The sequence below is a fragment of the Miniopterus natalensis genome, chromosome 2 (assembly GCF_054644295.1).
Source record: "Miniopterus natalensis isolate mMinNat1 chromosome 2, mMinNat1.hap1, whole genome shotgun sequence".
Taxonomy (NCBI): domain Eukaryota; kingdom Metazoa; phylum Chordata; class Mammalia; order Chiroptera; family Miniopteridae; genus Miniopterus; species Miniopterus natalensis.
The window spans coordinates 70,274,594-70,289,377 of NC_142082.1; the positions used below are offsets into that span (position 1 = coordinate 70,274,594).

At 38.3% G+C, this 14,784-nt stretch overlaps 1 protein-coding gene across 1 annotated transcript in view; it reads right to left on the bottom strand.

Moving 5' to 3' along the window:
• The window catches only part of ELF1 (E74 like ETS transcription factor 1), a 114,163-nt gene that overhangs the window by 85,887 nt on the left and 13,492 nt on the right, over nt 1–14,784 (bottom strand). The window lies entirely within an intron of this gene.

Sequence of the window (14,784 nt, forward strand, 5' to 3'; positions counted from 1 at the left end):
TGGTGAGTTTAACCTGGCTACTCATTAACCCTTATATGAAAGGGATATATTACTATGTAATCTGGAAAGGCTAGCAAACTGCAAAACCAGATGCAGATTTATAAGTTTACTAAACAGATAATATCCACTAGAAAATTCAAAGTTCAGTGGAAAAATAAGTGGGAATTAATCTGGTTTATACTAAAAAAACAACAACAAACGCAGGGTTAGAAAGGAAGCGAAGTTCAATATAACAAAATGATTTAAAATAGAACTGCAAGCTTGATAAAACTCTTTTAAACAAATTACCAATGCAATCGTGGTTCATAACTCTACTTCCAAGAGATAGCCAAAGTTTAATTTAACTTTCAAACAAAATTTTCCACAAGTAAAAGCGTACCAGATGCCAAGCACCCTGCTATGGCCACTGTATCATACATGTTTAGCCTGAGGGTGCTAACAAAGGTGTGAGCAGTGAAGTTTTGCTCTCCAAGCTACTGTACATCTGACAAGGTGCCCAAGCAGCTGAAACATTACTACAATTACTTACCCTGTCCCCTGAGTGAATATTAATTTATTCTAAGAGCTTAAATTTATCAAAATGGCTTGAAAGCTAATGCTCTCCAAAAGCACTTTAAATGATGAAATGCAAGTCACTAGCTAGCCTTCATCCTAATATTTTACAAAAAGTAAATGGGCTTTGGCAAGGTGTTCTCCCTTTAGTTAATTAGTTGGAAGTGATTATTCTGCCTTACTAGAGGCACAGCTGAGAGGACAAGCTTTCACTGACTTAGAAACTTTACAAACTGCTACAAAACATGACGACAATGAACAGTCTTGTTGCCCATTAAGTACCTATTTATTCCATTCCACTGAACACTGCCTGATTTGCTTATCTTTCTATTAAAATAATCCCTGTGGTTAAACAAATTATTAATAAAAATTATGTTAAAAAGAAAAACACATCACTTTTTCTATTGTCAAATGTCATATTTAGTTTAATTTAGCTCATTTATCCAGAGTGACTATTCAGTACCCCAACACCAAGAAAAAGGCCCTCTGAGCAGTCACAGGAAACGTTCACTGGAAAGCCCAAGTCGTCTCCCAGAGCTGAAACTTATTTCAGATGACATCCATATAAGCCTAGTAATTTGATTATCATTCAGCTAATTAGAAATTATAAGGAGTGAAAGAGGCAATAGAGAATGGATGATGTCAAAACAAACAAGTGGCAAAGCTGGTAATGAGAGAATAAAAATTAAAAACTATAAAACTACAAATAAATATAATGTAAAAAGTACTGGGATCTGAAGCTAGCCTATAAGGCCAATACATTTTATATTCTCCTTAAGTATATCACCATACAGTTAAGTGTCTCGAAGTGAGCATTATTACAATAAAGGTTTTTAAAGACAAAGTGAGTAAGATCAAGTGTGTGAAATTTTTTATGAAATATGGATACATAAAAGGATAAGCTTCTGCTACTGAGAAAATCCATTTGTATAAAACTCGTTATTTGATAATGGCACATATTTGGACTGTAATTTAAAAGTAGTATTTCTGGTCACACATATATAGAAGTGAAGTTAAAGAGCCAAAGTAAAAATAATTATCCCTCCTCAACAGAAACAATTATTTTAGCTTTTCCTAAGGAGATGATTCCAGAGTCGCTATTAAATTAGAGATGATTCCAGAGTTGCAGAGTTATATTGCCCCTTTTACCAGGGGCATCCCGATTAGCATTATTTTACCACCCACAGGAACTAGATCTTGGTTCTATTCACAGCCCAAATTAATCAACCCACAGGGGGGAAAAAACACACACCAAAAAAAGTAAGAAACCATATCAGTGGTTGCCACAGGTTGGGAGTGAGGGAAGGGAGAACAAAGGAGAACAAGGGAACTGTTAGGGATGATAGTAATATTCTTTTTATGATGATTGTGGTATTGGTTATGTGCACTCTGAGAAAGAAGATACCTACTAATAAGGGCTCCTGGTAGCTAACTCAGCTCAAATTTTTAAAAAAGACTGAGCCCAGCAGCCATTTCTACACAGGGGCCTCTCATGTAAACTGCACTTCAGGGAGAAGCCTGCACTGAACTACCTGCCTGCACTGTTTGGGCCATCTGAACCAGCCCTTATTCAATAGGATTGGTTGAATCCTATTTCAACCAATAGCACTGAGGCTTTCCCCATCCATCTGGAGCTGCAGCTATATCCTCTCCATCAAATCTTCACCGACCAATCAAAGGAGCCCCATCTGACCAATCACGAAAGCTCCTTTTGGACCAAAATGTAAGGATTTGGAGTCCTTATTTGCATGAGGACAGACCAATCAGGGGCCAGGAGCACCACTTCTGTCTATATAAGGCAGCACCCCACTGATTCTGAGAGTACACTTTTCCTTTCCACTGAAGCCTGAAGACTGGGTTTACCTGGCTGAGCTGAAATACCAAATATGTCTCACTGGAGCAGAACAGACCAGCACAGATCAGAGCAGATTGGCAGAAAAGAAGCAGACTACAGTGGAGTGGAGCAGATTAGCATCAAGCGGAGAAGACCACTGAGGAGCAGAGCTGTCTAGCTAGAGAGGAACCTGGTCTCAGGACCACCTGGCCCCAGGGCCATCTTACACCCATGCTGTTTTCACAGCTCTGTTGTATCACAATTGAGCTGTTTTACACTGAATAAAGTTTCCTTTTTCACTGCACCCTAAATTGGGGACTCCTGTTGGCACTGAATTGGCACCAATGACCATCAGTTGAGTTATATGATCTATTTATGTTGTCAATAATCATAGAACTGTATACCTAGATAGGGCAAATTCTACTATATATAAACTGTATCTCAATAAACCTGACCTTTTTTAAAAAAAAAACAGTTCATGTGTACAAAGTGCTTAATATAGTACTGGGCATTTAGTAAGTACTTCATAAACATTTATTATTATACTTCATAGTAGAAGCAACTAGTATCAAATACTACAGGATCACAAACTTTAAATCTCCCAACTATCATGTAAATGTGGCAACTTAGACTTGTGATGGACATATACTATACATACTGTGGGTATGTTTATTTCTAAAATTTGATATATATAAAATCATTATATACCTTATATACAAAGCTGTCATGGCTGCCCAAGGGCATTTTCAACATTTGTATTTGAATTAGCTGAGAAAGATTAGGTTAATTGAATGAATTTACTAAATGCCAACTGAAGTTAAGACACTCTTTAAAACAGAACTTATAAAAAGAATTTATCGTGTCAGCAAGGACTCACTTCTTCCCTTTTATTGTTACTTCTTATCCTTCAACTCAAATTTGAAAACTTTTAGTAAGTGAAAATATAAAACGGTCTAATTTTCATGTTTAGGAAACCTGGGCTTAAAAAAAGGCTTGGTTTGAATCTGGCCCTTAGGTCAGGAGATAACATGCTATCACCACCAGACATGAAAGAAAAGATTAAACCATTAAAATGATAAATGACCCAATTTATATTCTCCATTATTTAAAAATAAAAATAAAATTTAAACAACTGAGATTTACTGTTATAAATCTTTCAGTGGCACAGAACTAATTTTGTTGATATTAATACCTCTCAAAGCATAATCCCAGGTTCTGAACAATGTGTAGCATTTCCAAATATGAGCTTAACTTAAAATATAGTTAATTAAACCAAGGCCTCCTTCCTGCTTCTGCAGATTATTAGGACCCATCCACAAGAAAATCCTCCTGGAGAAGTGTCTGTGTGTTTTAAGAAGCATACCAAAGGCAAAAGGGGCCGTGCCATGTCTCTGCCTGGTTTTGCTCACTACTGTATTTTCATCACTAAGGGACCAACACATAGCAGAAACTCAAAGACGTGAATGAATAACTTTTCTAAAATGGTTCACTGAGGGTAAATTGTAGCATAACAGGACTTTACTACACAATGAAATAAATATTTTAAAATTTATCTTTATTGTTGAAAGTATTCCAGGTGTCCCGTTCCACGCCCCCCCAATTGACCTCCTCCACCTCGCTCCCACCCCCCTCCAGGCCTTCACCCCGTTATTGACTGTGTCCATGGGTTATGCATATATGCATATAACTTCTTTGGTTAATCTCTTCCCACCCTCCACCCCCCTTCCCTCTTTCCTCTGAAATATGACTGTCTGTTGCCAGAGTCAAAGTCTCTGGATCTATTTAGTTCGCCAGATTCTTTTGTTCATTAGCTTCTTCTTTAAAAAGACCCGTCAACATTTCCTGTGGTCTGGTGGTGAACTCCTTTAGCTTTTTCTTATCTGTGAAGCTCTTTATCTGACCTTCAGTTCTAAATGATCTTTGCTGGGTAGAGCAATCTTGGTTATAGTTCCATGTTTTTTATCACTTTGAATATTTCTTGCCACTCCCTTCTGGCCTGCAAAGTTTCTGTTGAGAAATCAGCTGACAGTCGTATGGGCGCTCCCTTGTAGGTAACTAACTGCTTTTCTCCTGCTGCTTTTAAGATTCTCTGTCTTTAACCATCAGCATTTTAATTATGATGTGTCTTGCAGTGGGCCTCTTTCGGTTCCTCTTGTTTGTGCTTCCTGGAATTGTAAGTCTATTTCTTTCCCCAGGTAGGGGAATTTTTCTATAATTCGTTTTTCAAATAGGTTTTCAATTTCTTGGTCTCTTTTCTTCTCCTTCTGGCACCCCAATAATATGAATGTTGGGCCTCTTGAAGTTGTCCCAGAGGCTCTTTATACTATCTTCATATTTCTGGATTCTTTTTTCTTTTTGCTCTTCTGGTAGGGTGTTTTTTGTTTCCCCATGTTCCAAATTGGTGATTTGATTCTCAGCATCCTCTACTGTTGATTCCCTGTAAATTATTCTTCATTTCAGTTCATGTAACCTTCATTTCAAATTGGTACTTTTATTATATCACTGATTTTCTCAGTTATTTTCATAATACTCTTACTAACATGGTTGAGCATCCTTATATTTCATTTAGTTCCTCTTCTAGAGATTTCTTCTGTTCTTTCCATTGTGACATGTTTCTTTGCCTCCCCATTTTGGCTGCTTCCAGGTGTTTGTTTCTATGTATTAGGTAGAGCTGCTATGTCTCCTGGAATTTATAGAGTGGCTTTGTGTAGTAGGTGTCCTGTAGGGTCCAGTGGCTCAGTATCCCCAATTACCTGAGCTGGGCCTTCTAGGTGCTCCCCTATGTGGGCTGTGTGCACTGTCCTGTTGTAGTTGAGCCTTGGTTGCTATTGGTGTCACTGGGAGGAACTGACCCCCCCAGGCCAATCGGCTGTGAGGACCAGCTGCAACTACAGCCAAAGAGCTGCTCTGCTGGAGACACCTCTATGGAGCAGAATTTACTTCAGTGGAGCTTTGGTGTTCACCAAGTGCACCCCTTTAGTGTGTCACTCGTGGATGTGGTAGGGTTGTAATCCAGCGTGGTCGAGTCTGATCACCAGGTGCACTGTCTCTGGGGCCTCCCGGGAGGTGCAAAGTCAGCCTCTGCCAGTGCCATCCAGCCTGAGCTACACACCAACCACAGTTGGCTGCTACTTGAGCTGGGCTTGAAGGTGTCCAGGAGAGGCCAAGCTATGAACCAATGCAGGCTGCCATTATTGCCAGTCCTGGGGCCAATTATCAAGTCGTATGGGGCACGAGGCTGCTTGATTGAGAGATTTTAGAAAAGTCCTAAGCATAAGGCTCCAGAGGCAACTTGCATAGAAAAGCCACTGGAAATGGCCTAGATGAGCTTGTAGGTGGGGAGGGGCGGGGTCAAAGGTGTGAGTCAGGTGCTGTTGATTCAAATATGTCACCTGTCTGCCAGCTGTGTGGGAAAAGGGCTCACCAAAAAGAGCAATGGCCTCTGCCAGCTCTTCTGCCTGGGAGAAAGCTGCCCCTCTACCTCTCGCCCCAGTTTCAGGCAGGTTAGTTCCTCCCCAAGTGTTCCAGGTTCCTTTGAAGCTGCTGCCCAGCGCTGGGGCTCAGAGGGAGCACATCTGAGTCCGTGTGTGGTCCCTTTAAGAGGAGCTGCCTGGGACTCCCGCACCATCCATGACCATCATCCACAGTCCCCGCTGGTTTTCACATCCTGAAGTTGGGGGATTTCTCTTCCCGGCCCTGGAACCCTGGGCTGGGGGCCTGCTGTGGGGCTGGGACCCCTCACTCTGGGAAACCTTCCCTGCCGAGATATCCCTCCCTCACGGGTTTAAACCATGGCACCAGGTGTGGGCCTGTGGCCAAGTCTCTGCGATCTAGCCCCGATCCACCCACGTCTCCGCCCCTCCTACCGGTTCCGATGCTTTTTCAGTTCCCTGGTTGTAGGGCTTCTGTTCAGCTAGATTTCAAGAGGTTCTGAGCGATGGTTGTTCTGTATGTTAGTTGTAATTTTGATGTGGCGGGTACAGCTGCTACCTATGCCGCCATCGTTTCCTCCCACAGTGAAATATTTTTTAAAATATGATTTGGCCCATGATTTGACATAGCTGGATTCCTGTAATTAACTGTGTAATAAGATTCTATTGTCATGTTATTTTGGGTGTTATTCTTTCCTTTCCTGTGAAAAATAACCAAGAATCGACTGTACAATTATATTCTCTATGATGCTCCTAGGTAATATGCTGACTTCAATCTCAAATTGTTTCATACAGGCATGATCTTTTATCTTGCAGTTAAATTTTAAATTTCATATTAAAGACAACATGGTATCTGAGGCTGCACCTCTGAATTGTCTGGAGAAGGTTTTTTTGAAGATACATGCCTACTCCTAGAAACAGATTCAGTAGTGTGGGAAGAGCCCAGGCTTTTAAGAACCACTGTTCTGTTGCTCCCTAATCCTAGTACCTAATGTAGGTTGTGCTCCTGACATAGCAATCACTCAAAAGAACACTTGTCACCTTACTATTCAATAATCTGTACATGTTATGGAAAGGAAATTCTAAGCTCCTCCTTTGCTATTCTTCAGGGAAAAGCATCATACAGAAATATAATGACACAGCATCCTAATTGTCCCTTTCCCTACCACCAACTGCCTACTTTCAATTTACCTTTCACTCTGCTATCAGAGAAAGTTTCCTAAAGAACTCTTGAGTGATGTGATTATCACTCGTGGCTGAAAAACCAATTCCCTAGAAGCAAAATAAAAAGCTAGAGTATCTATCATAGTTTCTAAGACTTTCATAATCTGACCTCAATTTAACCATTTTCCAGCCTCTATCTTCCCCACTCCTCACCTCTCCCCACTGTTCTCTGACTCTCGCTCTCTCCCCCCTCCTCTCTTCCCACCCCTACTCACTCACACTCACACACAGACACTCCAGGCTTTTGAAACCTTCTGGATTGCTCCATTTCTATTTGTTAGCCTTCCCTAGATTTGGAAAGTACTTAGCTTATTTCCTAACCCATCCCTTCTCTCTGCCTACTGATCCTTCCTTTATAGTCTCAAGTCAAATGTGTTTTCTGCATGAAGGCTTCCCTCAACAGCCCCACTTATAGGGAAAGGAGTTCTATAGAGAGAGACGTGCCTTGATCAATGTCAAGTTAATACTGATCTGAGATAATCCTAGATACTCATTCATTTAAATATTTACTGAGCACCTACTATGTGCCAGGCACTATTCTAGGCCCTTGCTATTCAGCAGTGAACAAAAGAAACACATTGATAAACGATCCCTACCCATAATGGAGCCTATGTTTTAACAAAGGAGGGAGACAAGCATTATAAACTAAATATATAGAATGTTAATTATAAGTAAAAGAGAAGACAAAAATAAAATATGTTAGTGATAGGGACGAAGAAGGAAAAAATAAAACAGCAAAGAGAATATGTATGACCTTTTAGATAAACCAGCTCGGTTGGACTTACTTTTGCCAGGTCACTTTTGAGTAAAGACCTCTGGTTGTGTAGCTATATCTAAGAAAGAACATTCCAGGCAGAATAAAGCCTGTGCAACCCTAGCCGGTTTTGCTCAGTGGTTAGAGCATTGGCCTGTAGACTGAAGGATCGCGGGTTCAATTGCAGTCAAGGGCACGTACCTCGGTCGCAGGCTCGATCCCTGGGCCTGATTGTGGCTCGTGTGGGAGGCAACCAATCAATGTCTCTCTCTCACATCAATGTCCCTCTCTTTTTCTCTCCCTCCCTTCTACTCTCTTTGAAAAGCAATGGAAAAAATATCCTCAGGTGAGGATTAAAAAAAAAAAAAGCAAGCCTGTGCAAAGACTTTTAAAAGGGAGCTTGCCTAATATGATATTTGAGGCAAATGTGGTTCAAGAAGAGAAAATAAGGAAGAGAGTAACAGGAAGAGAAAAGTACTGAAACTAACAGCCTCACTCTTTAGAGATTTTAACTGGAGAGTTTTGAGTACATAAGTCATAAGATTTAACTGCTGTGTTGAAAACAGAAAGCAGAGGGGTAAGGATGGGAGCAAAGAGAAGCTAATGCAATAACCCCCAAAAAAGATAATAATAACACAGGCAAAAGAGGAAGCAAAAGAGGAAGGCATAAATTATGGACATGTTTTTCTTTTTTGAGGAATAGCCAAGAAGATTTTTAAATAGATGAAAAGTGGGTTGTGCAGGGAAAAAAGGCTTCAAAACTCCATTTTTGGCAACTGGAAGACTGCAGTTGCGAAAACTGAGATAGGAAAGACTACGGATGGCAATCACTTAGGGTAGGGAAGTATCAGGAGATCAGTGTTGAACACATTAAGTTTGAGATGCTCATTAGCTATCCAAGTGGAGATGTCAAATTGGATATATTGTCCAGTTGGAGTTGAAGACAAAGTCCTGAACCCAGAGCAGAGGTCTGGGCTAGATATATAAATTTGGGAGTCACTAACATTTATATATAATATATATATATATATATGTATATATATAAAAGCTACAGATTTAAAAGGTAACAATAATAGACTTTTGGGACACTCCAATATTTAGAGGTGGGGGAGATGAGGTAGAACAATCAAAGTAGGCAGTACCCAAAAATGCAGCAGGAAAACATGGCGAATATGATATTATCCTGGAATTTGAGTAAAAAGTGTTTCCAAGAGGAGGGAATGAAGACCTGTGCCAAATGATGACAAGTAAAATGAGGTCTGGGGGGGAAAATGACAGTTGAATTTAGCAACATGGACATCATCACTGATTTTGAAAGGAGAGTTCTTCATGGTATGGTAAATATAAAAAAGACAAAACACAAACAAACAAAGCATCTGATGAGTTAAAAGAAAGAATGAGAGGTAAGAAATTAAGATAGAAAGTAATTTTGTTGTGAAGAGGTCAAGAAAAGATTTGAGTGGGGGGGTTGAGGGGTGATTGCTGTTTAAGAAAAGAGGTTCCCCTTTTCTACTGCTCAGAACATTCCATTTTGTACTGCAGTTAATTATGCACAAGTTTGTGTCTAAATTGATAAACTGGTAACCTACCTGAGGGTGGAACTATATTATGCAGCTTCTACAATCAATTGTGACTGTAGACAAATTACTTCAAACTACCATGGGATTTCAATTTCCATTTTTGTAAAATGTTGGTAGAGTCTAGAGATCTAGTAATTTTGAAGATCCATTTCAGTTCTGACTTTTATGATTCTATAGTCTCTCTAAGCAAGACCTCTGAAAAGTATCTGAAGAACTGAAAACAAAAATCACACTAAGGCTATGTTTTAAAAAGATGTCTCCTCATCAAATTTTTATATTGTTTATCGAGAGTAATACATAAAATTACTACATACTCAAAAGAGTAAGTTGAAATTTTATAAAAGCTTCCAAAATTCAGTTATACTTTACGAATAAAAGGTAAAAACAAAAACAACACACAACTATCTACCCACCCACCCCCAAATCTAAAACTAATATTCTAGAAATCTTTTTTTATCTTATGGCAGTAAGATATTTAAGCAAATGGTCCTTTATTACAAGCCCAGAAAAGTTCCTTAGATACATCAAAACTCTATGCTCTTAAAAGACATCTTTTGCTATGACTAAAATTTAAGAAAATGTAATAGAAAGCAAGCCTCTTATTTTAAACTAGCCTGATTCAGCTCTGGCCAGGCAGCTCAGTTGGTTAGAGCATTGTCCCAATAAGTCAAGGTTTCAGGGTTGAAGGCTGGTCAGGGCACATACAAGAATCAACTAGTGAATGTATAAATAAGTAGAACAGCAAATTGACATTTCTCTCTCTTCCATTCCTCTCTCTCTCTAAAAATCAATTAAAAAAACAACAACAACATTACCTGGACTTGTGAAACATAGTACAAGTACTGTATTTAAAACACACACACAAACAATAATAAACTAGACTAATTCAGGCTGTCTATATCTATATTTGATATTTATTATTTATCTATAAAATAAATTAAAATCCGTTTTCAAGGACATTAAGAAAAAGCTTAGTATTACAGCTTTAACTCTTATCAGTGGATATATTCTGGTTAATTTGTAATTGAAGGTGCACTGATAATTTACTTGGCTTGAGTTTTTTGCTTTAGGCCTGAATCACAGAATGCTTAGCCCTGAAGACTAAAACCCAGCAACATAAAAAAAAAATACTTTGCTATTATTTTTGCTTTTTAATAAAAAGAACCAAATATAAACAAAAAACTAGGAAAATTTTAGGATATGTTAAAGAAACAAAAACTTCAGTTTCTTTTAATTACACTGCTGATCCAAACAGGGACAACACTAGCAACTAGCCACATAGTCCAATGGTTAAAAGTCCAATTGGCTTTAGAGTGGGTTACCCAGGTTTGAGTCCCAAGTCCACTGTTACCCAGTTGTATGACCTAGAACTCTAAGCCTCTGTTTTAACTTCTGTAAAAGGAATAATGATAAATCCCTATTTCACACAAAAATATTCACTTTAAATTGATTATAGTGCCAACATTATGTGTTCTCAAAACTTATCAAAAAAGGGGAAGTAAACAAACATAGTGTCAGTACATCCAGACTCAACAATAAAACGGGATAAACTGTTGATAAACACAAATTGGATGACTCTCAGAAGCATTACGCTGAGCGAAAGGTGCCAGTGTCAAAAGGTTACATACTACATGATTCCATGTGTAAGACATTCTTGAAAAGACAAAACTGTACGGATCAGGGCTCACAGGGATATGAACTAGGGGAAGGATGTAACTACAAAGGGAAAACATGAGGGACTTTTGAGATGTGACGGAATTCTGTGTTCTATATTCTGATTATGGTGGTGGCTACACAAATTTACAAGTGCTAATATTCACAGAACTATATACCCCCGCCCCCAAAAGAGTCAATTTTATTTTATGATCGTTTTAAAAATAAAACAATTTTTAAAAATTTCAATACCCCCAAAACCCATTAATTACTCCAGTCCATAGTCACAAGAAAAACAGACAAAATCATATTGAGGGACATTCAACAAAATACCTGCCCAGTACTCTTCAAAGTGTCAAGGTAAAAAAGACAAGGAACCATCACAGATTTTGAGAGGATTAAGAAGACATGACACCTAAATGCAATGTAGTATATCCTGGATGGATCTGTAACAGAAGAGGGACATTAGTAGAAAAACTGAAAATCCTAATAAAGTTAATAGTGTTGTACCAATGTTAATTTCTTAGTTTTGATCACTGAACTGGGATTATGTAAGATGTTAACATTAGTGGGAACTGGATGAAGAATATACAGGGACTTTCTGTAGTATTTATGTAATTCTTCTGTAAGTCTAAAATCCTTTTGAAATAAGTTTTTAAAAAATCAAATGCCAGAATCTTTAAGAAAAAGTAAAGTTTGCAATAATTTCATAACGCAAAAATACATTTTTTCTCTTTCAAAAACAAACCAATGCTATCCTGCATATTTTGAGTACCTTAGTGTAAGTTTGATTACCTAGTACAGATTTTACACCTACACTAAGGATCGTATATGTTATCTGAAAGGGACAAAGCAGGCTTTACTATAAATGACTTATTATCCATGCTCGTTCCAATGTATATGTTTATGACTTTAAAAATTCTATCAACATTTGATTTCTGAATTCAAGAATGATGTCTTCTTTAAAGAAATTTCTCATACACTCTACCTCTTAATATTCCTTTTTTTTTTAAAGACCTTCAATGGCCTAACCAGACCCCCCAGAATAAATTTCAATACAAGATATTTTTGCATCTTGACTTTGGTCTACTTAATTAAAGCCTCACCTGTAGCCATTCTACCTCCTAACACAGACCCCACAATCCAGCTTTGCTGAATTTATTAGTTCTCACTCCACATTTTCTAGCCTTCCCCACCCAGTGAGTACAAAGTCTTTCTGCCCTCCATCATTAAAAGAAAGAACTGGCCTCTTCCTTCTTTATGCTCCCACAGTATTTTGTAAATGATCTAACAGAGAAGCACGAATCACATTGTTTAACCATTCATACATACATTTATGCACTGCTGCAATGTGCAAAGCACTCTGATAAGTTTGGGGGACCTAAAGGTGAATTGATTTCATTCATAACTCCTCCTGCCTACCCTGCTGGAATATCTGGTGAAGAATACTGTACTTTTTCTATTACTTGTTTACATACCTCATTGGCCATTTATTTCAGCCTGATAGTATGCCTGACCCACAAACAGTTGTTCAATAAATATTTGCTGAATGAAAACATTTGGAAGTTCAACTAAATATTGGTTCAATGATAAATCATTCTTTTTCTCTTCTACACAATCCAGACCATTCACAAGTCTGTGTAAGTCTAAGTTATACAAAGCAAGGCCCCTTTCTAACTTTCCTGAATAGTCTGAAATCTATGAATAGGTTGGTTAGGCTGTTTTTGGCACCCCTGTTTGGGGATTAAGCCCACAGCTCTGCATTTGTTGAGAGAGAACAGCTTCTGGATTAGTCCAGTGTTTACACCTGAACATCTTACTCTGTTAATAGAGTATGAATAAAGTTAGAGACAGGCAGACAGAGAAGGAGAGAATAAAGAAAAACTCCATTAGATTAGAACTAATTATCCAAATGTGGCCCTTTCCTTCAACTTTTGGTCTTGTTCCTTTTGGGCCTTAAAAGCCTCCTGTCAATGAATTTCCCTAATTAGAAGCAAGCCGGTAAAGGTTTCAGTAAAAAGGAATACTCAAATAAAAATACGCTACAGCTCCTATTACTCATGTTTCATAATACTGCACAGATGGAAAAATTAATGACTTCTCTGAACTATTTTATTATCATCACAAAGGATACATGTTATGTTAACTATAGTTAAACTGCTTTGCTGCTTTTCTTCCATATTTAAAACTGTATCACTGGTACAAAGAAACTTTAAAACTTAAAAGTATTTTGGATTTACAATCATTTTAGGAAGTATTTCTTGGACATATACAATGCTCTAAGTATTTTAATGTTCTCAAATTTCTATCTCCAGGTCTTGCTCCTAAACTACAGATTCCTCTATCCAACTTGACAACTCCATTCAAATGGCTGATAGTCTTCTCAAACTTAACATATCCAAACCTGAATTCCTGATCTTTCCTCCAAAACCTACAGTACTCACAGTTTTCTCCAGTCATCTTAGTGGCGATTCAATAATTCCAGTTCTAGTTGCTCAAACCAAAAACCTTGGCTCTTGACTCCTCTTTCTGTTATATACCCAAATCCAAACTGTCAAGAAATCCTGTTGGTTCACTCTCCAGAACATAGACCCTATAACCATTCAATTTCATTGTTATATCATGCTTCAAGCTACTATCATCTCTTACCTGCATCACTGCAGTCACTGCTTTAATTCTTCTCTTCCTACAATCTAGTCTCAAAGCAGCAGCAAAGTAATCTAATTAAGAAGGTAAGTCAGGTCTTATCACCCTCCTGCTTTAAAAACCCTCCTATAGCTCCTCTTTTCACACAAAAATAAAAGTCTTCATAACTTCTTACACGGACTGCAAGATCTTACCCTGGCCCCAGCCTCTATGATCGTACTTCATAGTACTTCCTACTTGTTGCCTCTCTTCTAGTCACACTGACCTTTCCTTGCTATCCCATGAAAAACACATCAAACATTCTTCCCCTCTAGGTTTTTGCACAGCCTGTTCTCACTTCCTGGGAAGCTTTTCTGTTGGATATTCAGGTAGCTAACACTTTTGCTTCCTGTGGTAAAGTGTTGCAGTAACAGCTACTAATTTGTTCATACTTCTCTGTATGCAATGTGACTTTGCCTCTTCTCCCATCAAGAGGCCAAGTCTACTTCTCCATCCCCAGAACCTAATACCTGAATATTGACCAAATCAGTAACTTTAATCTCATTACAGATGCTTTTATACTCTTTCAATTTGCACATCCAAATACATTTGCCTTTTTATTTTTATTATTTTTTAAATATATCTTTATTGATTTCAGAGAGAGGAAAGGAGAGGGAGAGAGAGGCAGAAACATCAATGATGCGAGAGTTATTGATGGGCTGCAGCCCGCAACCCGGGCATGTGCCCTGGCCGGGAATAGAACCCCGATCGCCTAGATCCCAGGTCGATGCTCAACCGCTAAGCCATGCCCGGCTGGGCTATTTGCCTTTTAAAATTTTAAATTGTAACATAAAATTTACCATTTTAACCATTTCTAAGCTTATAGTTTAGTACTAATTAGTACATTCATATGCAACCAATCTCCAGAACTCTCCATCTTGCAAAACTGAAACTCTATACCCATTAAGCAACTCCTCATTCCTCTTCTCTAAAACCCCTGGCAATCACCATTCTACTTCTGTCACTACGATTCTGGCTACTCTAGGTACCATATATAAGTGGATTCATGCAGAATTCATCATTTTGCGACTGGCTTATTTCACTTAGTGTAATGTTCTCAATATTGTAGCA